Below are 27,402 nucleotides of genomic sequence, written 5' to 3' on the forward strand. Positions count from 1 at the left end.
GTGCGCCCTGCGGGCCGGCATGGAGGAGCGCGGCGATGCCGAGCCGACCGCCGGCTGCAGCAGTCTGGGCCCGGGCGGCGTTCGCAGCGGCGGCGGCGCTCCGTCGTGGGCCCCTGAGGACGCCTGGATGGGCACCCACCCTAAGGTGAGGAGGCGCAAGAGGAGCCGGGCGGCGGTCCAGCCCCCGGCCGCAGGCGGAGCTCCCGGGCCGCGCTCCCCTTCCGACCGGCCGGGCAGCCGAGGGTGCGGTGGGTGGCGGGGGCCGCTGTGCACTACTGCCAGCCTCAGGCAGTATCGTTTCTGTTTGTTTAGATGTGTTGAACGATCGCTCTGACACCTTCCCCAGCCCCTCACTAAAGCCATCCTTAGACTGAAGGCAAAACATTAAACTCTCCTCAAGCTGGAGACCCCCAATGAGCACTCCACCAATACCTGAGTTTTGTTGTTTAGATAGAGGTCGTTTGGGGGGTGAATTTCTTTAATTCTCACATTAACCATACAAGACAGTTTGTGGGCCATAATGAACTAGGAGTCCGTCATGGTAGAGGTTTAGGTACAGTCACGTTTACCTTAGCCTTGGACCCAGAGTGTGCATCATGATTTTGCACAGGTGCAGATTCCTAATTTATGGGATTTCTTGGAAAGTTTGAATAGGTTCTTGCCTAAAGCAGAGCTACTCACATTGTGAGTATATTTTTCTGTATTCACATCAAGGGAGGTAAAGATGATTAGTCCCTTGCTTGCTTCTGCTTGGGAAATTGCTGCCTTGTACCAGTAATGTCCCAAACAGTGAATGGACAGTGAGCAGAGATGTGGATTTTGTAAGAATCTCTGGGACTGGTCTGGTACTTTAGTAGAATTGCACTCTTCTATTTGAGAACAACAATTCATAATGATCTGAAAACAGTCAAGAAAGGTAAAATTTTATAGATATAAGTCTGAAAAGAATTAAGCCTTCTTCGTCTTCTCACTTGATTTTATCCTCCTGCTCTGTCCCCTTCATCTTCCCCGAACAAGTGAGAAAAAGAAACAATAGCATGGAAGTATTATTTAGTACCATAAAAAGAAAACAACATGGCAGGGTAGCATAGTGGTTAGGAGCATTAACTCAAAGTCAGACTCACTGAGTTTGAATCCTGGTTCTGTCACTTACCAGCTTTGTGATTTGGGCCAAGTGGCTCCATCTCATTACACCTAGTTTCCTCACCTGAATAACAGGGATAATAATAGTATTTGCCTTGTAGGGTTATTACAGGATTAAATCAGTTAATATTTTTGACATATAGAAAGCACTATGTAAGTATTTAATAAATGAAACACAAATAACACATTTTTAAAGCCTCATCGAGATTTGGTGTTGCTATTCAGTTTTCATGCTTGTAGATTTTTTTTCTCTTTGAAGTTAATGGCTGTGTAGATCATGACCACCAAATCTTCCCTTTTGATTATTCTTCCTGAATTGATTTTTAAAAACAAGAAAAGAAATAATAGTGAGTGTTTTTCCAGTCCAATTTTTTTGTTACTCAATTTGGAAATTACTTAGTTTCATCCAGTAAAATGGTATCAGATTTGTCATTCTCACACAGCACTTATATTATTCTACTGCTTAGAAATCCTCAGTGTTTCCTTATGGACAAAACTCAGACTTTTAGTTTGGCCACCAAGACCTTATAACCTGGCCTGAAATTACGTTTTGTGTCATTTTCAAACACATTTGAGGCTTCAGGTAGACAACTAATAACACCCCTATTCTCCTGCACCTGTACACTTAACGGTGAAACGGATCGGGGAATGTGACTTCAGATCTGCCCCCATGCAAGTCTGCCAAAACCTCATCTCTGCATTAGCCTTGCTTATCCACCTAGTCAGTGATGTAGCTAGACAGTCTCAGGCTTTCCCTGCAGGAGTGAGCTGCTGAAAAATGTTCCCTTATGCTGACCAGCAAGTCTGAAAGAAGGAGCACCTTGCTTAGTTCCTTCTTTAAAATCCAACAATTAAATAACTCCCTACTTTTGAGTGAAAAAGGGTGAGGAGAGAGGCTAGGAATGGTATTCTAGCAGACTTTCTCTTCTATGCAAATAAGAGACCAGGGAAATAGAAGCTCCCCACCAACATGTCCCAATGAAAATCCTATTAAAAAATGTCTCTACTCCTGGCAGATAGGTTTCTTTATAGGCCCTTAAATATGTGTGGTTTATTCCCACCTTTGTGTGATTACCCACACTATTATTCTACTTCTCCATTTACTCAAATCATGTCCTTCAGGGCTCAATTTGCATCCCACTTCTGCCATGAAGCATTCAGCAACCAATCTCCCTGAGTAAAGCTCCTCTGACCTGTTGGGTTCTGTGTTTTTATTCCACTCACATGGTTTTTAATCACTTAATGTCATCTATTGTTATTTGCCTAATAATTGTAAGTATGCATGTGTTTATCCTAACAATTGCAAATTCTTTAGAGGTAGAGGTCAGATCTTATATTGCTTTTTAACTACCGCTATTACCTAGAAGAGATATTTAATGTATCCTTGTTGATTGAAGGAAATGATTAAAAGATTCTTCCTTCTCTATTTGACAATTGCATTTTGATTTTCAGTACTTAGAAATGATGGAATTAGATATAGGAGATGCCACCCAAGTCTATATAGCATTCTTGGTTTACCTGGACCTCATGGAGAGTAAGTCGTTTGTTTATATTGTTTTGTTATTGGGGCTGTGGTATGGGTTTGGGGGATTGAGTTGGGGTATAGCATCGTTGGCATTATATTAAGCAATCATTTATGCATTTGCTATTAATTTTGTCAATTTTGTAATTTCTTCATTTATAATGGGAATTACTTTGTAACAGAAAATACTAGAAAAGTAAAGAGAGGCAGTGGCATTATAAGTGGTGTTTGCTCAACTGAGTATTAGGTAGAAGTTTGGTATTTTTATCTTTTGCTTTTGATGAACATTATTGTCCATTCAATGATGCTCTTTCAGGTAAAAGTTGGCATGAAGTAAGCTGTGTGGGATTACCAGAACTCCAGCTCATCTGCCTTGTTGGTACAGAGCTAGAAGAGGAAGGGTTACAGACTGTGGTGCCTGTACCCATCACTGCTTCCCTCAGCCATAACAGGTGAACTGGTGATTTTGGTCTTTGTTTAACAGATTAGTTCCTTTTCTGAGTAAAGCACTAGGAATCATTAAATTAAAGGTAGTAATATAACATTTTTAAAGGAATTTGGGGTACAGGGATCATAGCTTTACTCTTGGTCATTTGAGGAAGTAAGTATGAGAGTTCAACAAGTATTTATTTAACACTTAGAGAAAGAATAAATGGTAGAAATTCTATCCTTAAGGAAACAGAAAATATTTATATTCTTGGTAAGGAGGCAAGCCATTACATTTGAAACAACGTATATTATAAGATATACAATGTGATACCAATCATACCTGCTATAGGAATTGATGAAGAGCATGATTAACATGCAAATTGAAGTCAAAGAAAGCTTCATGCAGCTGTGGGACTTTTTAAAATTTTTTGTTCTTTAATATATTTTTAAGATTTAAATGAATTATTTTTTGAATTGAAACATAACTGATTATACATATTTATGGGGTACAAAGTTGACTTATCAGTATTTGTAGACAGTATGTGATGATCAAATCAATATTATTACTATGTTCATCATTACAAATAGTAATAATTCTTTGTGTCCCTTACCCAATTACTTGCTAACACCCATCCCTCTCCCCCTTTTTCACTTCTAGTAACTATAGGTCTGTTCTCTACTAAAAATTTGACATTTTATTGTTTTTTTCTGTCCTTCTTCCTTCTTCATCCCTCCCTCCCTTCATTCCACCCACCCACCCACCCACCTACCTACCTACCTACCTACCTACCTACCTACCTACCTACCTACCTACTTATGAGTGAGGACATGTGGTATTTCTCTTTCTTTGCCTCGCTTATTTCACTTAACAATTTTCTCCAGGCTCACCTGTGTTGCTGAGAATAGCAGATTTTCATTCTTTTTTATGGCTGAGTAGTATTCCATTGTGTATGTATACTACATTTTCCTTATCCAATTGTCCATCGATGCACATTTAGGCTTATTCCATATCTTGGCTGTTGTATATAGAGCTGGGATGAACATGGGAGTGCAGATATCCCTTCAACGCGATGATTTCCATTCCTTTGTGTATATATTCAGAAGTGGGATTGATGGATTGTGTGGTAGTTCAATCTGTTGTTGTTTGAGAACCCTCCGTACTGTTTTCCATAATGACTGTACTAATTTACAGTCTCACCAACAATGTAGAACAGTTCCCTTTTCTCTACATCTTTGCCAGTATTCAGTATTGTCTTTTTTTTTTTTTTTTTTTTGTCTTTTTCGTGACCGGTACTCAGCCAGTGAGTGCACCGGCCATTCCTATATAGGATCCGAACCCGCGGCGGGAGTGTCGCCGCGCTCCCAGCGCCACACTCTCCCGAGTGCGCCATGGGCTCGGCCCCATTATTGTCTTTTTGATCATAGTCAGTCTACCTGGGGTGACTCAATGTGGTTATCTAAATGCAGTTATTATCTCAGTGTGTTTTTAATTTGCATTTCCCTAATGCTTAGTGACGTTGAGCATTTTTTCATGTATCTTCCTTTGAAAAATTTCTATTCTTCCTTTGAAAAATATCTATTCAACTGCTTTGCCTATTTTTTAATTGGATTATTTGGGGGTTTTTTGACTGTGAAGTTGTTGGAGTTCCTTATATATTCTGTATATTAATTCCCTATTGGATGTATAGTTTGCAGATATTTTCTCCCATTCTGTAGGTTATGTTTTTACTCTGTTGATTGTGTCCTTTGCTGTGAAGAAGCTTTTTAGTTTGATATAATCCCATATGTTTGTTTTTTCTTTCGTTGCTTGTGCTTTGGGGGTCATATTCATAAAGTCTTTGCCCAGTCCTACATCCTGAAATGTTTTCTTCTAGGAGTTTTATAGTTTCAGGTCTTATACTTAAGTCTTTAATCCATTTTGAGTTGATTTTGATAGATGGTAAGAGGCATGGGTCTAGTTTCATTCTCCTGCACATGGATATCCACTTTTCCCAGAACCATTTACTGAAGAGGCTGTCCTTTCCCCAATGTATGTTCTTGGTGCCTTCTCTAAGATCAGTTGTCTGTAAGTACCTTGGTTGATTTCTGGGTTCTCTATTCTATTCCGTTGGTTGGAGTGTCTGTTTTTATGCCAGTACCATGCTGTTTTGGTTACTATAGCTTTGTAGTATAGTTTGAAGTCAGGTAGTGTAATGCCTCTGGTTTAATTCTTTTTTGCTCAGGATTGCTTTGGCTATTGAGGCTCTTTTGTTTTTCCATATTAATTTTAGGATTGTTTTTCTATTTCTGTGAAGAATGTCATTGGTATTTTGAAGGAGATTGCATTGAATCTGTAGATTGCTTTGGGTAGTATGGATATTTTCACAACATTATTTCTTCCAATCCATGCTCTTGGAATGTCTTTCCATCTTTTGGTGTCCTGTTTAATTTCTTTCAACAGGGTTGTGTAGTTCTCATTGTAGAGATCTTTCTCCTCTTTGGTTAAATTTATTCCTAGGTCTTTTATTCTTTTGGTAGCAATTGTAAATGGGCTTGCTTTTTTGATTTCTTTTTCTGCTTGTTTGTTTTTGGTGTATGAGAACACTACTGATTTTTTTTGTATCCGCAATTTTACTGAATTTATGAGCTCTAGAAGTTTTTTGTAGAGGTTATGGGTTTTTCCATATGTGGAATTGTGTCTTCTGCGAACAGTGACAGTTTAACTTTGTGTGTTCCAATTTGGATGCCCATTATTTCTTTCTCCTGCCTGATCGTTCTGGCTAATACTTCCAATACTGTGTTGAACAAGAGTGGTGAGAGTGGGCATCCTTGTCTTATTCCTGTTTTCAAAGGAAAAGCTTTCAGTTTTTCCCCATTCAGGATGATTTTGGCAGTGGGTTTGTCATATATAGTTTTTATTGTGTTAAGATACTTTCCTTCCATACCTAAATTGTTGAGGGTCTTTATCATGAAGGGATGCTGAATTTTGTCAAACATCAATTGAGATAATCATATGGTTTTTGTCCTTGCTTCTGTTAATGTGGTGTATCACATTTATTGATTTGCATATGTTGAACCATGCTTACAACTCTGGGGTTGAATCCCACTTGATCATGGTGTATAATCTTTTTGATGTGCTGTTGTATTCTGTTTGCTAATATCTTATTGAGGACTGTTGTGTGTATGTTCATCAAGGATATTGGCCTGTAGCTTTCTTTTTTTGTTTTGTCTTTGTCTGATTTTGGTATCAGGGTGATGTTGGCCTCATAGAGTGAATTTGGAAGAATGGCCTGTGTTTCGATTTTTTTGAATACTTTGAAAAGGATAGGTGTTAATTCTTCTTTAAACGTTTGGTAGAATACAGCAGTGAAGCCATCTGATCCTGGGCTTTTCTTTGTTGGGAGACTGCTGATTACTGCATCAATCTTATTGCTTGTTGTTGGTCTGTTCAGGTTTTCTATTACTTCTTGGTTCAGTCTTGGTAGTTTGTATGTGCCAGGAATTTATCCTTTTCCTCCACGTTTTTAAATTTATTGGCATAAGGTTGTTCATAATAGTCTCTGTTGATTCTTTGTATTTCTGGGTATTGGTTGTGATGTCTTCTTTTTCATTTCTGATTTTTGTTATTTGGGTCTTCTCTCTTTTTTTAGTTAGTTTGGTCAACGGCTTGTCTATTTGCTTTGCCCTCTCAAAAAAACAACTTTTCGTTTCATAGATTTTTTTGTATCATTCTTTTGGTTTCTATTCATTTAGTTTGCTCTGATCTTAATTATTTCTTTCTGTCTGCTAGTTTTGGGATTAGATTGTTCTTCTTTTTCTTTGAAACTTAAAATTAGGTCAGTTTGAGATTTAACATTAGGTTAGCTTGAGATTTAATGTTAGGTTGTTAATTTGAAGTTCTTTGAGATTTAACATTAGGTTGTTTATTTGAAGTCTTTCTGTTCTTTTGATGTAAGCACTTATTGCAATAAACTTCCCTCTTGGTACTTGATGGAGTTTGGATGTGTTGTCCGCACCAAAACTCATGTGGAAATTTGATTCCCAATGTGGCAATGTTGGAAACTGATTGAGTCATGGGGGCAGATCCCTCATGCATGGATTAGTGCTCTCCCTGGGGGAGGGGGGATTAATGAGTGAGTTCTCACTCCATTAGTTCCCATGAGAGCTGGTTGTTTAAAAGACTCTGGCACTTCCCCCCCTCTCTTGCTTCCTCTTGCCATGTGATCTGCTTGTACCTGCCAGCTGCCTGCCACTTTTCACCATGAGTAGAAGCAGCCTGAGGCCCGTGCCTGATGCAGCTGTCGCAGAATTGTAAGCAAAATAAACCTCTGTTCTTTATAAATTACCCAGTCTCAGGTATTTCTGTTATAGCAACACAAAACAGACTAATACAGTACTGCTTTTGCAGTATCTCATAGGTTTTGGAAAGTTGTGCTTGTATTTTCATTCACTTCAAGGAATTTTTTGATTTCCTGCTTTATTTCTTCTTTAACCCACTGGTTGTTCAAGAGCATGTTGTTTGATTTCGGTGAATTTGTATCATTTCTCCAGTTTCATTTGTTGTTAATTTCTAATTTTATTCCATTGTAGTCTGAAAATATACTTGATATGATTTCAGTATTTTAAAATTTGTTGAGACTTAATTTGAGACCTAACATGTGGTCTGTCCTGGAGAATAATCCATTTGCTGATGAGAAGATTGTATGTTCTGTCATTATTGGATGAAATGTTGTCTATATGTCTGTCAAGTCCATTTGATCTAAGGTGCTGTTTAAATCCAATATTTCTCTGCTGATTCTTTGTCTAAATGATCTGTCCAGTGCTGAGAGTGGCATGCTCAAATCTCCAACTGATACTATGTTGGGGTCTACCTTTCCCCTTAGATCCAGTAATATATCTAGGTGCTGTGATGTTGGGTGCATATATATTTATGATTGATATATCTTCTTGCTTCATTGATCCTTTTATCATTATGTAATGTCCTTCTTCTCTCTTTATAGTTCTTGTTTTGAACTCTATTTTATCTGTTACAGGTATGACAACCCCTTTTTGTTTTTGGTTTCTGCTTGCATGGAATGTCTTTTTCCATTCCTTCACTATTAGTCTGTGTGTCTTCATTGGTGAAGTGTGTTTTTGTACACAGCATATAGTCGGGTCTAGTTTTTTATCCATTCAGCCAGTCTATATATTTTAGTTTTTTAATCCATTCAGCCAGTCTATATGTTTTAAGTGATGATTTTAGTCCATCTATATTCAGAGTTGTTACTGAAAGGTATTACTTTATTCCTGCCATTTTATTAATTTCTCTATAATTTTATATTTCTTATGTTCCTTTCTTTCCCTTTCATTGTTTATCTTTGCTGTTGGGTGTTTTTTTGTAGTGATAAAGTACATTTTCTTCCTCTTTCTCATTTGTGTATCTGTTCTGCTAGTGGTTTTTATTCTTTCTCGTGTGTTTATGGTGACATATATCTCTCTTTTGATTCCAGATGTAGGGCCCCTTTGAGGATTGTTGAAGGGCCAGTCTTGTCATGATGAATTCCCACAGTTTTTGTGTATCTGGGAAAGATGCTATTTCTCCTTAATTTCTGAAAGAAAGCTTTGCTGGATATGGTATTCTTGGTTGCCAGTTTTTTTTCCTTCAGTGCTTTGAATATGTCATCCCAGTCTCTCCTGGAGAGAGTAAGGATTTTGTTGAGAAGTCTGCCGTTAGCCTGATGGGGATTCCCTCATAGGTAATTTGACTCTTTTCTCTTGCTGTTTTAGAATCCTTTCTTTGTCTTTGACTTTTGATAATTTGACTACAGTGTGTCTTGGGGAGGTGCTTTTTGGATTGAATCTGTTTGAGGATCTTTGAGCTTCTTGAATCTGAAAGACCATCTTTCTCCCAAAATTTGGGAAGTTTTCAGCTGTTAGTTCATTAAATAGGTTTTTAATATCTTTTCCTTTCTCTTCCCCTTCCTGCATACCTATAATACAGATGTTTTATACTTCAGGTTATCAGAAAGATTTTGCAGTTTTTCTTCATTTTTTAAAATTCTTTTTTCTTTTTTCTTTTTTTTGGTCCAACTGTGTTAGTTCAAAAAGCCTGTCTTCTAGTTTGAAGATTCTTTCTTCTTCTTGTTCTAGCCTGCTGCTTAGGCTCTCAGATTATTTTTTATTTCTTTGAATAAATTCTTCAGTTCCAGGATTTCCGCTGATTTTTTTTTTTTATTGCTTGTATCTCTTTGTTGAATTTTCCGTAAATGTCCTCAAATTTCTTTTTGACTTCATTGTGATTTCTATTTATTTTTTCATCCATCATTTTGAGTTTCCTTAGTATTGTCCTTTGGGATTCCTCCTTAGGCAATTTGTCAATTTCCTGTTGTTTGGAGTCTGGTATTGGAGAATTTTAGTCTTCTTTTGTGAGAGTCAAGCTTCCTTGTTTTTTCATGTTTCTCATCTGGGCATCTGGTTGTATAGTCACTTTTTTCAATTCTGGGAGTGGCTTTTGAAGGGGGAGACTGTTTCTTATAGAAGTATTCTATATTGACAGTTAGTTGGGAACTTTAAGTTTGCATCTGGGTCAGTGTGGTAGTGCAGCCTTCATTGCAACTTCTTCTACTGTTTTCAATCTTAGAGTTGTCTGTAAGTGCCATGGCCTAGGTGGAAGGGCCTTTGGCAGTTTGTTTTTGGGGTGGGTTTGTTGTCAGGGTGGGTGGTCCGCTGTCAGCCAGTGGGTAGATGTATACTGTTACAGCAGTTCCTGGGAGGTCTGTACAGGGCCACTGGCTCAGCTGTTGAGCCTGGAGCAAGCCTGTGAGAATGATGCGGGACCCAGTGGCTCTCTGAAGGTGTGCTGTAGGAAGAGAAAGCTGCTACCCAATCGCTGTTGAGCCCCATGTGAGCCTGCAAGGGTGCAGCTGAGCCCAGAAGCATCCTCCCTTGGGGAGGAGGAGGAGGGTGTTGTGTTAATCCAGACACTGGGGTCTAAGTCACTCTTTCAGAGGCTCCAGGCAGCCTGTGCTCTGACCCTGCCAGTGCCCAAGTGAGCACCACAAAATGCAGGCAGTGCCTCTAGACAAAGGGACCCAGGCTGGCTGGGTTCAGCACACGGGTCTAGTCTTCAGGTACTTGGGATTGTGGCCCTGTCGGCACCTGTGCATGCCTGTGGAGGGTCCCAGTGGGAGTCAGGGCTGCTGCTGGGTTAGTTGTGGACCAAGTAGTTTGTTGTAGGTTTAGCTTCCACAGGCCATGCAAGGCAGGTGATGAATGTGGGGACTCACTACTTTTTAGTTGATTTCCCGCTCAGTAGGTCTGCTTGCCAGCTTGGGGGGGAGTAGGTACTGAGTGAGTTCAGGTGTGGGTCCCCAAAAGACTGGGGATCCCCCCAAGGCAGGGATCACTGGCGTTTGTGACGGTGGGAGGAATAGCCGGGTTCTTTTCCACTCTCCTTTCTCTCTGCCTGGTTCTGGGTGGGTCCCCATAGCAGGGCTAAGGCTGGATGCCCTGCTCTTCTCTGCCCTCTACGCGCCATTCCCTTCTTCTGTGTTTCACAAGAATCTCCTTACTCTCCTGGTGCTCTGCACTGTGTTTCCTCCGGTTCCAGTCAAAATATACTTGTCTGTTGTTTTGATCTCTTTTTATGGGAAGGGGGCTAGCGCCATACCTCTCTAGGCAGCCATCTTAGAGGGAAAAAAACTTTTAAGATTTTTAACTAATGCATTTCTTTTTTTTGGTGGGGGGAGGTGGCTTTTTTATAAATCTTAGGTGCACAAAATTGGATTAAACATATCTTTGTTTCATGACTTACTCTCATTCTTAGTCCATGCCTGGCTTTTATTTATTTAGTTGGTTGGTTATTTTTAATAATGTGGCAAGTATCTCTGAACCCACCACCCAAAGCAAACTAGATACTTAACAATTACTGGGATCTAATCTTATGGGACCCCTCCTTTCCCTGCTTCCACTGACCTATGGTAACTGTCATCCTGAATCCCATATTCACTGGGAATTGTTTTATTTTAGAGGTTTTTATCTTTTTAAAAAGATATGCAGTCTTTTTGAGGCTCACCTCTGTACTGGAAATTATATTGCTAAAATTAATTCGCTATTGTGCATTATTTAGGCTGCTGTGTATTCCATAGTTTCATTGTACCTCAGTTTTCACACCCACTCTCCTGATGATGGAGTGTTACTAAAAATATCCAACTGTAGGAGATAATTTCAAACTATTTCCAAAGTGGTTGCAGCAGCAGTGTAAACAGGATCCATTGGAACTGTATCGTCTCCAACATTTGGTAGTGTCAGACTTTCAAATTTTTGCCAGTTGAATGAGTTATCTCATTGTGGTCTTAATTTGCATTTCTCTGATCACTAAAAATATTGAACATTTCTTTGCGTATTTATTATTTCCTCTCTTAAGAAATGCCTGTTCATATCCTTTACCTATTGGGTTGCCTGTAGTTTGTCATTGACTTGTATGAGTTCTTTATATATCTTGATAATAATCCTTAGATGGTTAGGTTTTGCAATTTTTAAATCCATCTTTCACTATCTTTACGGTATCCTTTAATGAATAACAGTTGTTAATTTGTTTTTTTAATAGTTATTAATTTGAATATAACTTTGAATATAATCATATAAATCCATCTTTTCTTTTATAATAAATACCTTTGTGTCTAGCTTAAGAAATATTTCCTATTTAAAGGTCTAAAAAAATGTTTACTTAGAGTGTAAATAATACAAAGAGCATATAGCATACCAGGCCTGATAACTATCTCCTGTTGAGATAGTTGAAGTTTTCAAGTTTTGGAATCTGTTGTTTATAAACTGGACCAAACTCTGTCATTTATATTACTAACTACAACTTAGTTATAAGACATTTCCTTAGTGATGACAAACAATCCCACTATATCAGTTACAACCATTTTAATAGCTGTCTTGCCAGTTGACTGTTGAGTGGCAGAGTGGCATATACATTTACATGATTTATTCTTTCCATTATTTATTTTATATTATATATGTATTTGCTGACCCCATAAAAGATAACAATTCTAGGCAACATTTAATGTTATATCTGTGTGCATTTCTGAGAATGCCTAAACGGTTTTTCTATCCATTTCCCACTTATTTTCCCAGGCTTTGGGCCTGGTGATTTTGTTTATATAGTTTCTGGCAAGAGTGGAAACAGTTCTCATTGCAGGGTAAATGTGCATTTAAATGGCCTTTAAGTGAATGCATTACTTTGAGCACAAGTACAGTTTGTGACTAGTGTTTTCTGTAAAGCAGTTATATGTAATATATGAACATAGTTAAAACACTGTCATATTTTCAGGTATTAGAAAGTCTTGTGTATACTAGTCCTTCTGAAAATACCAATTTAATGCTAATTGCTGATCTCCAGTGGGAGAATAAAATTGGTAAAGTTCCCATTTCTGATCTGGTGGGGAAATTATGCTGATGGAGTGTACGGTGATTAATTGCTAGTGTTTCTTGAAGGGAAGGACACCTCTCCTTTTTCTCCCATCTAAAAATACTTCCTAAAACTAAAGTAAAATAATTTTTAGTTTGCATTATAAAATACCATATTAATTTATGTGTATGAATGGTGTATCCATATGGAGAATACTCTAGACGTTTCTTGCTACGGTGAATTTAAGGAATCCATGTAGCAACTTTGGTAAATGACTAGAAATATGAGTACAGTTTCCCCAGACACAACAATAGTATAAAATTATATTCATAGATTTAGAAAGGTCAAAGAGATCTGATGGATTTAAAGATGAGATGACCACAGGAATCCTAACTAAAAGCTAGGGACCTATCTTTTTCAGTGCTGAGGTTGCAAATGAAGTCAAATTTGTGTTTGGATAGCTTGATTACCTTCTGTTTGTACCACCTTGCCATTGATGTTTGCTGACTGCCTTAAAAGAAAAGAAGTATATTACACCAGACTATATTCTGCCACAACTATTACAGGTTTCTGTAATAGTATTAGTATTACAGGTAGTTGTAAATGGGAAAATACTTTAAGTGACTTTCAGAAGGATCTAAATTATGAGGGGGAAAATGGTTAATGATTTTCTGATTTTTGTTTTTGTTTTCTTTATTGAAGTAAAGTTACTTTTGTTGTTGTTGCTAATTTTTTAAAAGGAATTTATTTTTAATTGAAATGTACTGATTATACATATATATGAGGTACAGATTTTATTTCAATACATGTGTACAATGTGTGTGTGATGGTGAAAACAGGGTAGTTTTCATATTCATCATTACAAAAATTTATCCATTCTTTGTGATGAGAACATTTGAGTTCCTTTCTTCTAGCCATTTGAGAGCATACAATAAATTATTGTTAATTATAGATGCCTAGCACTACCACTAGAACTTATTTTTCTGATCTAGCTGTAATTTAGCATCCTTTAACCAACCTTTCCCTATCTCCCCTCCCCAGCCTCTAGTAACCACAGTTCTGCTCTCTGCTTCTAAAAATGCATTAAATTTTTCTTTTTGCTCCCACATGTGAGTGTGAACATGTGATATTTATCTTTCTGTATCTGATTTATTTCACCTTATTATAATGTCTTCTAGGTTCATCCATGTTGCTACAAATTACAGGATTTTATTCTTTTTCATGTCTGAGTAGTATTCTATTGTGTATATATACCACATTTTTTTTTATCCTTTCAACTATCAATGGACACCTTGGTTTATTTCATATCTTGGCCGTTGTGGATAGTGCCGCAATAAACGTAGGAGTGCACATCTCTCTTTGGTATGCTGATTTCCTTTCCTTTGGATAAATATCCAGCAGTGGGATTGCTGGATCATATGGTAGTTCTATTTATAGTTTTTTGAGAATCTCCATACAGTTTTCCATAATGGCTGTACTAATTTACATTCCCACAACAGTTCCCTTTTTTCCCCACCCTCACCAACATTTGTTATTTTTTGACTTTTTGAAAATAGCCTAACTGGGGTGAGATGATATCTCATTGTGGTTTTGATTTGTATTTCCCTGATGATTGGTGATGTTGAGCATTTTTTTATATACCTGTTGTCCATTTGTATGTCTTCTATTGAAAAATGTCTATTCAAGTCATTTGCCCATTTTGTAATCAGGTTGTTTTTTGCTGTTGAGTTGTTTAAGTTCCTTGTATATTCTGGATATTAATACCTATAAGGTGAATAGTTTGCAAATATTTTCTCCCATTCTGCCAGTTGCCCCTTTGCTCTGTTGCTGTTTCTTTTGCTGTGCAGAATCTTTTTACTTTGATATAATCCCATTTGTTTATTTTTGCTTTTGTTGCCTCTGCTTTAGAAGCTTTCTCCATGAAATTTTTGCCCAGACTGATGTCTTAGAGTGATTCCCCTGTGTTTTCTTCTAGTAGTTTTGTGATACCAGGTCTTCCATTTAAGTCTTTAATCCATTTTGAGCTGATTTTGGAATCTGGTGAGAGATTGGGTTATAGTTTCTTTCATCTGAATATGGATATCCAGTTTTCCAAGCACTGTTTATTGAAGAGGCTGTCTTTTTAACAGTGTGAGTTCTTGGCATCTTTATCAAAGATAATTTGGCCATAGTTATGTGGATTTATTTATGGGTTCTCTTTTATGTTCCATTGATCCATGTGTCTGTATTTATGCCAGTACCATGCTGTTTTGATTACTATAGCTTTGTAGTATAATTTGAAGTCAGGTAGTATAATGCCTCCCACTTTATTCTTTTTGCTCAAAATTGCTTTAGCTATTTGGGGTCTTTTGTGTTTCCATTTGTACGTTAGGATTGTTTTTTCTGTTTCTGTGAAGAATGTCATTGGTATTTTGATAGAGGTTACATTGAATCTGTAGGATGCTTTGGGTGGTATGTTCATTTTGATAATATTAATTCTTCTAGTCCATAAACATGGAATATTTTTCAATTTTTTTGTGTCCTCTTTAATTTCTTTCATCAGTGTTGTGTAGTTTTCATTGTAGAGATCTTTCACCTCCTCAGTTAAATTTATTTGTTTTTTTGGAGTTTTTTTGGTAGTTATTGTAAATGGGATTGCTTTCTTGATTTCACTTTCAGCTAGTTCATTGTTAGTATATAGAAACACCAATGATTTTCGTAAATATTTTATCCTGCGACTTTACTGAATTCATTTATCAGATCTAAGAGGTTTTTTTTGACAGATTCTTTAGATTTTTCTGTATGTTAAATTATTTTATCTACACACAGGGACAATTTTACTTCCTGTTTTCCAGTTTGGATGCCCCTTATTTCTTTCTCTTGCCTAATTGCTTTGACTTGAATTTCCAATAGTATGTTAAATCATAGCAATGAGAGTGGGCATCCTTGTCTTGTTCTAATTCCTAGAGGAAAAGCTTTGAACTTTTCCCCATTCAGTATGATGTTAGTTGTGAGTTTATCATATATGGCCTTTATTGTGTTGACATACTTTCCTTCTTTACCTAATTTGTTGAAAGTTTTTATCACAGAGGGATGTTGAATTTTGTCACATGCTTTTTCTACATCTATTGAGATGATCATATATTTTTTTTCTTCATTTTGTTGATGTATTTATCATATTTATTGATTTGCATATGTTGAACTATTCTTATATCCCTAGGATGTATATCCCACTTGATCATGGTATGTAATCTTTTTGATGTGTTGTTGAATTTGGTTTGGTGGTATTTTGTTGAGAATTTCTGCATCTGTGTTCATTAGGGATGTTGGCCTGTATTTTCTTTTTTTGTTGTGTCCTTGTCTGCTTTTGGTATTAAGGCAATGATGGCCTCATAGAATGAGTTTAGGAAAATGCCCTCTGCTTTGATTATCTGGAATAGTTTGAGAAGAATTGTATTAATTCTTCTTTAAACGTTTGGCAGAATTCAGCAGTGCTGGTATGTAGGAATACAATGGACTTTTGTATATTAACCTTGAATCCTGTAACCTTGCTATAATTTCTTAGTTTATATTCTTCCCATTTCTTATATGCCACAATTTATTTATCAACAAATCCTATGGAATCTGTCCATTTCTCACCACTTCCATGGCAAGCGTTACCACTCTGTTACCACTCTTAAGCCTCCTGGACCAACTAAGAGTGGTCCTCCTTTATAACACTTGCCACATTGCTACTCAAAATATTGTGTATTTGGTATTCTTTGATTGTTCATTGCTATTTCCCCAGTACGTAACCTGGTACCTGGTACATAGTACTAAATAAGTATTTGTTGAATGAACTCTTTTAGGCTACTAAGTTCCTGCAGCAGAAACTTGCTAAATGATACCTTAAAGAACATACGAGCAAGCAACTTTTCAAGAGTTTCCAAAAAATTAGAATGTCTACAAAATTCATCTGCTTCCAAGGTTTATCACCATTTTCCACACTTTACACTTTAACTATAACGTGTGTCGTGAGGACAAAGTACAAATCACAAGTCTGAAGAGGTGATCTGCCAATGCTATGAATAGCTTCCTTACCTTTTAGTTAAATTAATTTTCATCCGTGTTTCCCTGCCCTTTCACCCCTTCTTTTTCCCTAGTGTCTTTTTAAAGAGTACATTGCCCTGGGTTCATACTTATAATTCTTATTCTTACCCTTTTTCATGGTATAGAATAGGAGTCATCAAACCAGATAGTAAATATTTCAGGTTTTGTGGACTGAATGGAAAAATTGGGGCTATTATGTAGGTACTTATATAACCATTAAAAATGTACATTTGAAGATGTAAAGACCATTCTTGACTCATGGACCATAAAAAAAAACAGGCAACCATAGTTTATCAAGTCTTGGTATACAAACAATGGAGTAAATGGTTACTAGAGCTGAGTTCCTTCTTTAGAACATTTCTAAACACATTTTTAGTTATGAGATTTAATCCTTACTTTCCTTAAATGACATTCCTTTATTATTTCCCTGTAATTAAAAAATATTTCCACTTTCCAAAAGTGTAGTTTTTATTACAGATGCATTTATTTTATTTTAGTTTAGTTATTTTATTTTATTTTGTCAATATACAATGTGGTTGATTATTGTGGCCCATTACCGAAATCTCCCCCCCACACCTCCTGCCTCCAAACAACCTTATATCTATTTGCTTGTCGTATCAACTTCAAGGAATTGTAACTGTTGTGTCTTCTTCTCCCCCCCCCACAGTTTATTTGTGTTTTTATTTATTTTTAGCTCCCATAAATAAGTGAAAGCATGTGATATTTCTCTTTCTGTGCCTGACTCATTTCACCTAATATAATTCTCTCTAGGTCCATCCATGTCATTGCAAATGGCCGTATTTCATTCTTTTTTATAGCAGAGTAGTATTCCATTGTGTAGATATACCACATTTTCTGTATCCACTCATCTGATGATGGACATTTGGGCTGGTTGCAACTCTTAGCTAGTGTAAAGAGTGCTGCGATGAACATTGGAGAACAGGTATACCTTCAACTTGCTGATTTCCATTCCTATGGGTATATTCCCAGCAGTGGGATAGCTGGGTCATATGGCAGATCTATCTGCAATTGTTTGAGGAACCTCCATACCATTTTCCATAGAGGCTGCACCATTTTGCAGTCCCACCAACAATGTATGAGAGTTCCTTTTTCTCTGCAACCTCGCCAGCATTTATCATCCTCAGTCTTTTGGATATTAGCCATCTTAACTGGAGTGAGATGGTATCTCAGTGTGGTTTTTTATTTGCATTTCCCGAATGCTGAGTGATGTTGAGCATTGTTTCACTGGGGAAGAGACTGCCTCTACAGATGCATTTAATGACCATTATTTTATTTGAGGCCTGAAGTCTAATAACTGGTAAAATGTCTTCTGTCATTTGGTTTTGCTGCATATCAAGAGTGTGTGTCCTCACTCTACCTCTATTGGAAATCTGTTGCTGGTGAAACCCCCAATTCTTGCAGCTTGTTTTAATTGATACAGCTCTTTTTTCCTCTTACCCTCAAAAAAAAAAAAAAAAAGAAAAGAAAAGAAAAAAAGTTTGTGGTTTATTTTAGCAGAATGACTTCCCACTGTGGTGAATAGCCACACAGGTATTTGATTGTTCAGTAAAGCCCCTGGGATTTTAGCTGCCTTGACTTTTTACTAGGAAGGCATTGGCCTGATTCCCAAGGAGGCATTCTGTTATCTTTGAAACTTTTCTTTAGGACTTAATATGTGGATGAATAAGGCTTTTTGTTTTGTCCATACTGAAGAGGAGAGAAGGAAATATTTTCTGTGGATTGAAATTAATACTAAGTTTAACCCATAACACATTCTATTTCATCAACATTTGAAGTTAAAAGTAATGTTGTCTTCAACTTGTCCTCTGTGTAAATCTTCAGAACTTTCGTAGTTTCTCTTTCAGGATCATTGTAGAAAAATAAATGCTCAAATTTATGGAAAAGATTTAAAGAGCTTGGACTAAAAGCATTAACAAATAGTGTTAACTGTGTGTTTTTCTTTCTTGTTTTTATGTTAGCTATATTAAGCTTTAGAATTCCCCTTTTTTTCAGTATGCACAACTCCTCCATGAACAGTTATGAGAGAAAAAGCTGTTATGAACATCAAATTTTGTTACTGTTGATCAATAGCTATGATTATTACTGACAAATCTTTTTCTTTAGGTGGGATTTCTTTCCCTCAAGGTATAACTCACTTGAACACTTGAAATTCTTATTATGAATACGTGGGTAATCTTTTTCATATGTAGATTTCTACCAAATATGAACTATAAAGAATTTTATTATCTACCTTGTTTTAGATTTGTGTGATGAAACATATCCATGATATTTTTCTGAAGAACTGAGCTATTAAAAATTATACATATAAGGAAACTTTGTTCTGTGATTTCTAAATTAAGACTTCAAACTATAATCTTGTTAGAAATTAAGAGACATTATAGTATCCTGGTGATGTTTCACTGTTCTAGACATCTTTACAATCATGTGTGGTTTGTTTAGTAGAACTTTAGAACCTTTTGTTGTTGCTAATATTCTTGTTAATAGACTGAGAAAGCACAATCTGTTGACCTAAAGGCAAAGTAAACATTTTTAGGAGTTTATGCAGTATCCTGTAAAAGAAATAAGAAAAGTCTCCAATAGGGAAAGGTAATGCTATAACTTTAAGCATATGTTAAAAATAGACCAGAAGAGATGTGAACCAGAAACTTTGTAAGGCCACCTGAGTGTACTTTGAGTAACAGAGGCAGATAAACTGTTTTATTCTGTTATTACTGAGAAGATTCATTGGTAATTTTCCCCCTGCACACCACCAAGTAGAATAAACAAGAGCTCAGAGATGGGAACTTCCATTTCATTTTTTTTTTTTTTTTTTTTTTTGTGACCGGCACTCAGCCAGTGAGTGCACCAGTCATTCCTATATAGGATCCGAACCCGCGGCAGGAGCGTTGCTGCGCTCCTAGCGCAGCACGCTACCGACTGCGCCACGGGCTCGGCCCCCATTTCATTTTTGACTGATTTCCCTCAACTCAGAAAACAAAACCCCCTTTACAACTCCGAACTAATTTTCAAGCATTAGGGTTTCCCACATGGGTATTTTGGGTAAGTCTAAAAATGTTCTGCTGTTTATATCAAAGAACTCTGGAAACAAATGTCAATTGAGAATGAAAAAGCAGCAGTGAATGAGGTGGAAATTTCTATCCCCAATTTCAGTATATGGGCTAGAATTCCCATGCAGTTTACCTTAGGAAAAAAACATTGCATACACACATGTACACACACACACATGCACCTTCTGATTTAAGCAGTATCTGTTTTGAGAAATGGAAAATGAGTAGAAGTTGTCTTCATAGGTTCTTATTTCCTCTTGTCTGTGTCCCATTCTCATCATTGTCTGCCAATTAGGAATGTTTAGAGAAATTTATTTCTAACTTGTGGCACTGCAGTAACTTTATGTGACCTATATACGGGTTTTATGTATATTGCATACTGGGGAGTACCTGAAATATATACTAACAGCAGAAGACTTGGATAAATTATAATCTTAGTTAACCTGTCATCTTTGAAGAAAAAAATTAATTCAAAACGGGCAGTCATTGATCTTTTTCTATGAATATTAATTTAGCTATTGGTTTGCCACTTTTGAAGAAGGAAAACATGTAGTTTCACTAAAATATTTGCATTGATAAAGTAACTGGAGTATACTCTCTTTTATCAGGCTGTCACTTCTTGCACCAGTGCTGAGTAATGAAGTTTCTGATCAGTATCTGTGGTTGGTTTATCTGACCTAAACTGAAGTAAACTGATATGAACAGGAAACTAGCTAATTGTCATTCAGTTCAACATAGGTGGAAATCATTTTTTAAGGATTAAGTCAATTTCTAGGATTCAGGCAGTCTGTTCAGAAAATGAACATTTCCTATATTTCAGCTAATGGCATGGTGTGCCTTAGTATGTTTAGGTTGGTATATCTTTTTAGCAGTAGCCATGGAGGCAGATACAAATATTATGTCCCAGTTTGCAAAGTAGCAAAGCTGGTGTAGGTACCATGTAATACTACTTGTATTTGATGACTACCTAACAGTTTATATATGACATTTCATTGATCCTTACAATAATCCTATGTGTAAATATAGAGGTATACTATCTTCATTTTATAGCACCATTTGTTGAAAAGACTTTCTTCAGTGAATTGCCTTTGCACCTTTGTAAAAAATCAACTGACCAGACTTACAGCATATTAAGAAGTAAAATACATGACAATATTAACACAAAGGATCAGGGAGGGAATGGAGCTGTATAGGAGCAAGGAAATGACACCAGAGAGTATTGTGAAGAAATGAGTACCAGAAATGTTAAGTATGTTAATATAAAAGACTCTAATATGTTTTTCTTCCTTCTCCTCTTAACTTTTTAAAAAGACATAGATTGTATAAAGCAATATTTATAACACTGTATTATTGGATTTATAATATATAGTGATATATGACAATAATAGCACACAGTAATAGCATAAAGGAGGGAGAAAGGAATAAAGCTATATTGGAGCAGTTTTTATATTTTAATAGAATTAATCTGAGGTAAATTGTGATAAATTAAGATGCAGTAGCAATCTCTAGAGCCACCACTAAGAAACTCAAAAGCTATAGTAAAAAAACAAGACAGACATAAAAATGGTGCACTAGAAAATATCTATTTAATAGCAAAGAAGGTAATAAAGGAGGATCAGAGGAACAAAAAGACATCATATATAGAAAACAAATAACTCAGTGGCAAACATAAATCCAACCATTTCAATGCTAATTTTAAATGTGAATGGATTAAACACTCCAATCAAAGGGTAGAGATTGTCGATGAGATATAAAAAACAAGATCCAACTATATGCTGTCTAAAAAAGACACACTTTAGGGCTGGGCAGTTGGCTCAGTTGGTTAGAGCACAGTGTTATAACACCAAGGTCAAAGGGTTCAGATCCCTTTTCCAGTCAGCCACCAAAAAAAAAAAAAAAAAAAAAAACCAAAACCCCACAGATAAAAGGCACACTTGAGGTTCAGAAACACCAGTTTTAGAAAATTCTCAACCATTTCTTTTGCACCATTCTCTCCTTTCCTTCTGTGATTCCAATTACTCATATATTAAACTTATTTGATCTTATACCACAGGCCTCTGATGTTTTGCTATTTTTTAAAGTTCTTTTTTCTCTTTGTACTTTATTTTTTTGTGGCTTGTTTTCGAGTTTGCTAGTGTTTTCTTCTGCCACATCTAGTCTGCCATTAAGCGTATTCGGTACTTTAAATGTACATGTATTAGATGTCCACTTTCTTAAGAATTTCCATTTTTCTGCTGAAATTTTTCATCTTGTTACTCATTTTGTTTGCTTTTTCCTCAATACTATAACATTTACATAGTTATTTTTAAACTGTTATCTATTAATTGCAACATCTGAGTTTTTCAATGTTGGTTTTTTGAAGGTCCTCTTATACTGACTTTTTGATTTTTAAATATGTTTTCCTGCTTCTTCATGTTGCTTAGAGTTTTTCACTGTGTACTGGGCATTGTGTACATAAGAGATTGATGTTGATATTACTCCCTGCCCTGAGGATTCGTCGTTCTTTTATCTAGCAAGTAGGGGAAGGACCTGATTTAGTAAATCTAATAAGAAGTCAAGGGGAGTTAGGAATGAGTTGCAACTTTAGTTATCTAAGTTTCCTCCTGGTTTCAGATGACTTGAGAATGAAATAAGGCCCCCTCTCCTTCTCAGGGCTTTGTGATTAGAGCTTGCTTGCCATTTTCTAACCCCTTCCCCAGCTTTTCTTGCTGTTGCTTAAATGCAGCAGAAGTCCCATGGGGGAAGATTGGTGTCCTGGATGGATTGGTGTCCTCCTGGATTCCAGTTCACCATGCCAGTCCATACACAGCTGTTTCTCCTTGTGTCACTGGTTTCTCTTTGTCCCAGTGAAGTTGCTTGCCTCTTACAGCTCACTCTTCCAGCTGCCTGTGCCCAGACTTAGCAATTACTCTCAGGGATGGAAGTGGCTGTCTGTTGGTCTCTCATTGGAATTTAGTTTCCTTAAAGTTCTTCATGTTCACATTTCCTTTATGGCTTTAAAGAAAAATGTGATATCCTTAAGTAAGTCAGGTGTTTGCTGTCTGTCATGGTAGGAGTGGTGGTCTTTTGAGATCTTCTACATCCTAATTAGAAGTGGAACCTCCTCCTCCTTTGACTTTTGAATCGATATGTTTTTAAAAACGTACATTGCCCTGGGTTCATACCTTATAATTCTTATTCTTAACCTTTTTCATGGTATGGAGTAGGAGTCATCAAACCAGATAGTAAATATTTTAGGCTTTGTGGACTGAGTGGAAAAATCGGGGCTATTATGTAGGTACTTATATAACCATTAAAAATGTATATTTGAAGATCTAAAGACCATTCTTGACTCATGGACCATAAAAAACCAGGCAACCATAGTTTACCAAGTCTTGGTATAGAGAGAGTTGATAAAACAATTGAATAAAAAGCAAACAAATATTAGATACTTTTAAGAAATTAAGTTCTTGGATCTACTTTGGGCCCAAGTGCCACACCGTCTACCACTGTTTCTACAATAATAAGTACCAAAAATGATGGTCCTCAGCTGTCAAGACAGTTGAACTTTTGTTTAGTATCATAGAATTGTGTAATAAGTTTTAGAAAAATATTGTCAGAAACATATTCTAAAGTTTACATACGTAAAAAAATTAGTATAGCCATATGGACACCTTTATTAAGAGAGCCTCATTCATTCTGCCAAGGTCATCTACTACATATTGGACATCAATGAATTTTTTTAAGTTTTCATGGAAAAAAAGAATTTTAAAAAATGAAGAAAGTCTAAGAGAGCTAGCAGACAACGTTAAGCACACAAACATTCAAATCATGGGTGTTCCAGAAAGGGAAGAGAAAGGAAAAGGCATGGAAAACCTATTCAGTGAAATAATAGTGGAAAATTTCCCAGGTATAGAGTGAGACATGGACCTTCAGATCCAGGAGGCTCAAAGATACCCAAACAGATTCAACCCAAAAAGATCCTCTCCAAGTCACATTATATTAAAACTGGTAAAGCTCAAAGTCAAAAAGAAAATCTTGAAAGAAGCAAGAGAAAAGTGTCAAGTCACCTGTAAGGGAGCCCTTATCAGACTAACAGCAGACTTCTGAACAGAAACTCTACAGGCCAGAAGAAAATGGGATGATATATTCAAAATACCAAAAGAAAAAAACTGCCAGCCATGAATACTATACCCAGCAAGACTATCTTCAGAAATGAGGGAAAAATAGTGTATTTTCCAGACAAACAAAAAGAGTTCACCACCACGTGACCAGCCCTACAAGAAATCCTTAAGGAAGTCCTGCATCTGGAATCTGAAACACAATGACGTCTAGTACGAATACACAAGAAAGAACAAAACCCACTGGTAGAACAAAAGTGTAAATGAGAAGAGAAAGAAACTAAATCTTACTACCACAAAAAAACCATAATGACAGTGTAATAATGCCCTTGCTCTATTTCTGCTTTTAGTAATTTCAGTCTTCTCTCTTCTTTTTTTCATCAATCTAGATAAAGGCTTGCAAATTTCGTTGATCTTTTTAAAGAATCAGCTTTTGGTTTTGTTGATTTTCTCTATTGTTTTTTAATTCCCTATTTCATATATTTCTGTTGTGATCTTTGTTATTTCCTACTTATATTTGCTTTTGGTTTAGTTTGCTCTTTTTATTCTATTTTCTTAAGGTAGAAGTTTACATTACTGATTTCAGATTTTTCTTGCTTTTAATATAGGTGTTTACAAGTATAAATTTTCCTCTAAGCACTGCATGAGACCTGCATCCTGTAAATTTTGATAGTTGCGCTTTGAATTTTATTTCAGAGTACTTTCTAATTTCCCTGTGATTTTTCTTTTTACCCATTGTTTATTTAGGAGAGTGTTGTTTAATTTCCACACATTTGTGAATTTTCTAAATTACCTTCTGTTATTGTCGTAAGAGAACATATTTTCTATGATCTTAGTCTTTTTAAATGTATTGACTTGTTTTATGGCCAAACATTTTTTAAAAATGAAATAAAATAAAAGAAGCCCAAGAGGAAGCCCTTGCCCCTTCCACCTTGTGAAAACACAACATAAAGACACCATCTATGAAGGAGGAAACAGGCCCTCACCAGACACCAGATCTGATGACACCTTAATCCTGGACTTCCCAGCCTCCAGAATTGTGAGAAATAAATTTCCATTGTTTATAAAAAAGAAAAAAAAGTTTTTACTCTCAAAATGGTTATAATCCAGTGGAAAATAGACAGATATAAATACAACACAGTGATTACAGTAATGTAGCTTTGCACAAGGTGCTGCTATAGGGTAAGATATATAACTTTGCCTAGAGGTTGGGGAAAGGTGATCGATCAAGAAGACTTAAGAGAGAAGATGATGCTTTGCTGACTCTTGAAAAAGAATTAAGAATTGCCAGATAGACAGATTTTATTTGTTTAGTAACTGTTGCTTGACAGTTATGCCTGAAAATAGAGTATCACCATATTGTTGACTTAACTCTTTGGAAGTCATTTTAGAATTGGTTTGAATGTGAAGAAACAGAAACTCATTCTCTTCTCAAATCATTACATTCCTGTGTAACCTTAAATGATAGGTGGTAGGTAAGCAGTCTTTGTGACTGATGTTTAAGCAAACCAATTGTCATTCTAGAATACACTGTGTAGTCATCAATGGTATTTTAACAAGAACAATTTGCTTCAGCTTTTCCAGAAGTTTATTGCTGTTTTAAATTACTCTTAACATCTCTAGTCTGTACTACAGATAAAAAAGCATTATAGTTATTGTAGTAAGAATATTTCAATGCAGAGTTTTTTTTTTCAAGATTCTTTATAGATTTAATAGCTAATAGGATAGGTAAAGTGTGGCCATAATAGTTTTTACCTAGGGTTAAGAAGTAGAACTTAATGGCACAAATTAAACTTTTGCTAAAAGAATGTAGTGGTGAATTATTTACGTATTCAGTAATATAGAATGTTCATATGTAAGTAAATCATTTTTCCAATTTCTGGAGAATTGATTGGCTTAATGAAAAAAAAAAAACCTAATCGTTTTTAATTTACCTTTTTAAGAAAGCTCCTGGGGAGGTTACATTTAACTGAATTATTGAACACAGACTTTATCGAGTAGGTAATAAGGATTATTAGTTTGTGGTAAACAAGTGCTAATAGTGGTTTGAAGACCTGGATACTGGATTTAGTAGATTATTTTCCACAGCAAGCCAACTGAAATCCTAACATTACCAAAATTAAGGAAAAAAAAAAAAAAGAAAGAAAAGTTTTATTTCTCTCTATATTTTTCTTCTACCTTTTATTAAGTGTCAGAATACGTATTGAGAATCATAAAAGTATTTCTACTTAGTTCTAATAGTTCTGATACATGGAAAGACTTCACAAAAATATTTCAAAAGAAACAACTGCATGCAGAAGGATGACCATCACAGCTCATCTTTATTAGCATCACACTTCTCTGTCCCCTCCTCCCCCCAAAAACCTGAAAGAACTTTATAGCGATAGGGGAACAATTGGGTAAATTCAGGGTTAATGCAATATTATGTAGCCATTTAAAGGTAGCAATTATTAACCCCAAGTAAAATCCTGGGGAAAATGTTTATTATAGTCTATTTTTAAAATAACAAACTGGAATACCAAACTGGAATACCAAAGAGTTTCACTATAAGATACCAAGTTGGAAAATTGGAAAATTAACACCCAGGGTCTGTAGCCAATTTAGATGGCACTAAACATTGTTAGTGTCCCATTTCATAGGTTCCTGAATGCAGTTTGATTCTCTCAGGTAAGATGATGAGGAGAGATGGGTGAATGGGTGAATGGTTTTGAGAAGGACTGAACATCAATGGATAGCCCTTATTTGCAGGATTTTCTACATGAAAAGACAGCTTTAAATGTTTTTTTATATTTGAGCTTTCAGACATTTCCCTTATAAGCATTATGGATATAATGTAATTTCCTACCTCTTCCTCAAGATTTTATAGTATTTGATCTTATCACTATTGAGTGACTGTGACTCCTAAATATATTGTGACTTTATTTTTAGGATAAGGGAGATCTTGAAGTCATCTCGAAAATTGCAAGGTGATCCAGATTTGCCAATATCTTTTTTTGGCCATCGTGGAATCTGATTCTACAATAGTCTATTATAAACTTACGGATGGATTTATGCTGCCAGACCCTCAGGTCAGTTTTGAGGTAACTGATAGTAAACAGTAAAATGAGAAAAATTATGACGTGATTTTAAGTGTGAATCAAGTTATTCATAGAACTACTGCTTCCTTTGCCATATGAAAAATTTAAGAAAAAAATGATTTTCGTATCTCAGAAAACTGGCTGGCTATATTTTGTTCAAATAACATGTTCCTAGCTATTTTTTGCAGGAATAATTTGATTCCCTTACTCTATGGAAAATTTCATAGCTTCCCAGAATATTTCATGAGGTCATCATGCATTTATTTAGTAAATAACTGAGGTGAGGTGGAAGGTAAAAGCTAATAATAGTTTTAACCAAAAGAACATTTATTTAGGAAATGTCAAATTGGTTGACATTCTGACAGGAACATTTTAATAAAATAAATGTGCTATATATGATTTCTTTACATACTTCATTGGCATAATTGGGATAATCACATTAAATATCTTTTTTAATGTTACTTTTAAGTTATATTATTCATTGGGGAAATGGTCCATCCTGATCATTTTCTTTTTTTGTGTTTCAGAATATTTCCCTTTGAAGATGACATCTGTGCTTCCTTTTTTTTTAAAAAAAATTTTTATTTTATTATTATTTTTTAAAAAATTTTATTTTGTCGAT

The 27,402-nt window shown here is 35.9% G+C and overlaps 1 pseudogene; it reads left to right on the forward strand.

The window, feature by feature from the left end:
• Positions 1-27,402, forward strand: LOC134383675 (tRNA-splicing endonuclease subunit Sen15-like; annotated as a pseudogene).

Source organism: Cynocephalus volans, chromosome 8 (assembly GCF_027409185.1).
Source record: "Cynocephalus volans isolate mCynVol1 chromosome 8, mCynVol1.pri, whole genome shotgun sequence".
Lineage (NCBI taxonomy): Eukaryota > Metazoa > Chordata > Mammalia > Dermoptera > Cynocephalidae > Cynocephalus > Cynocephalus volans.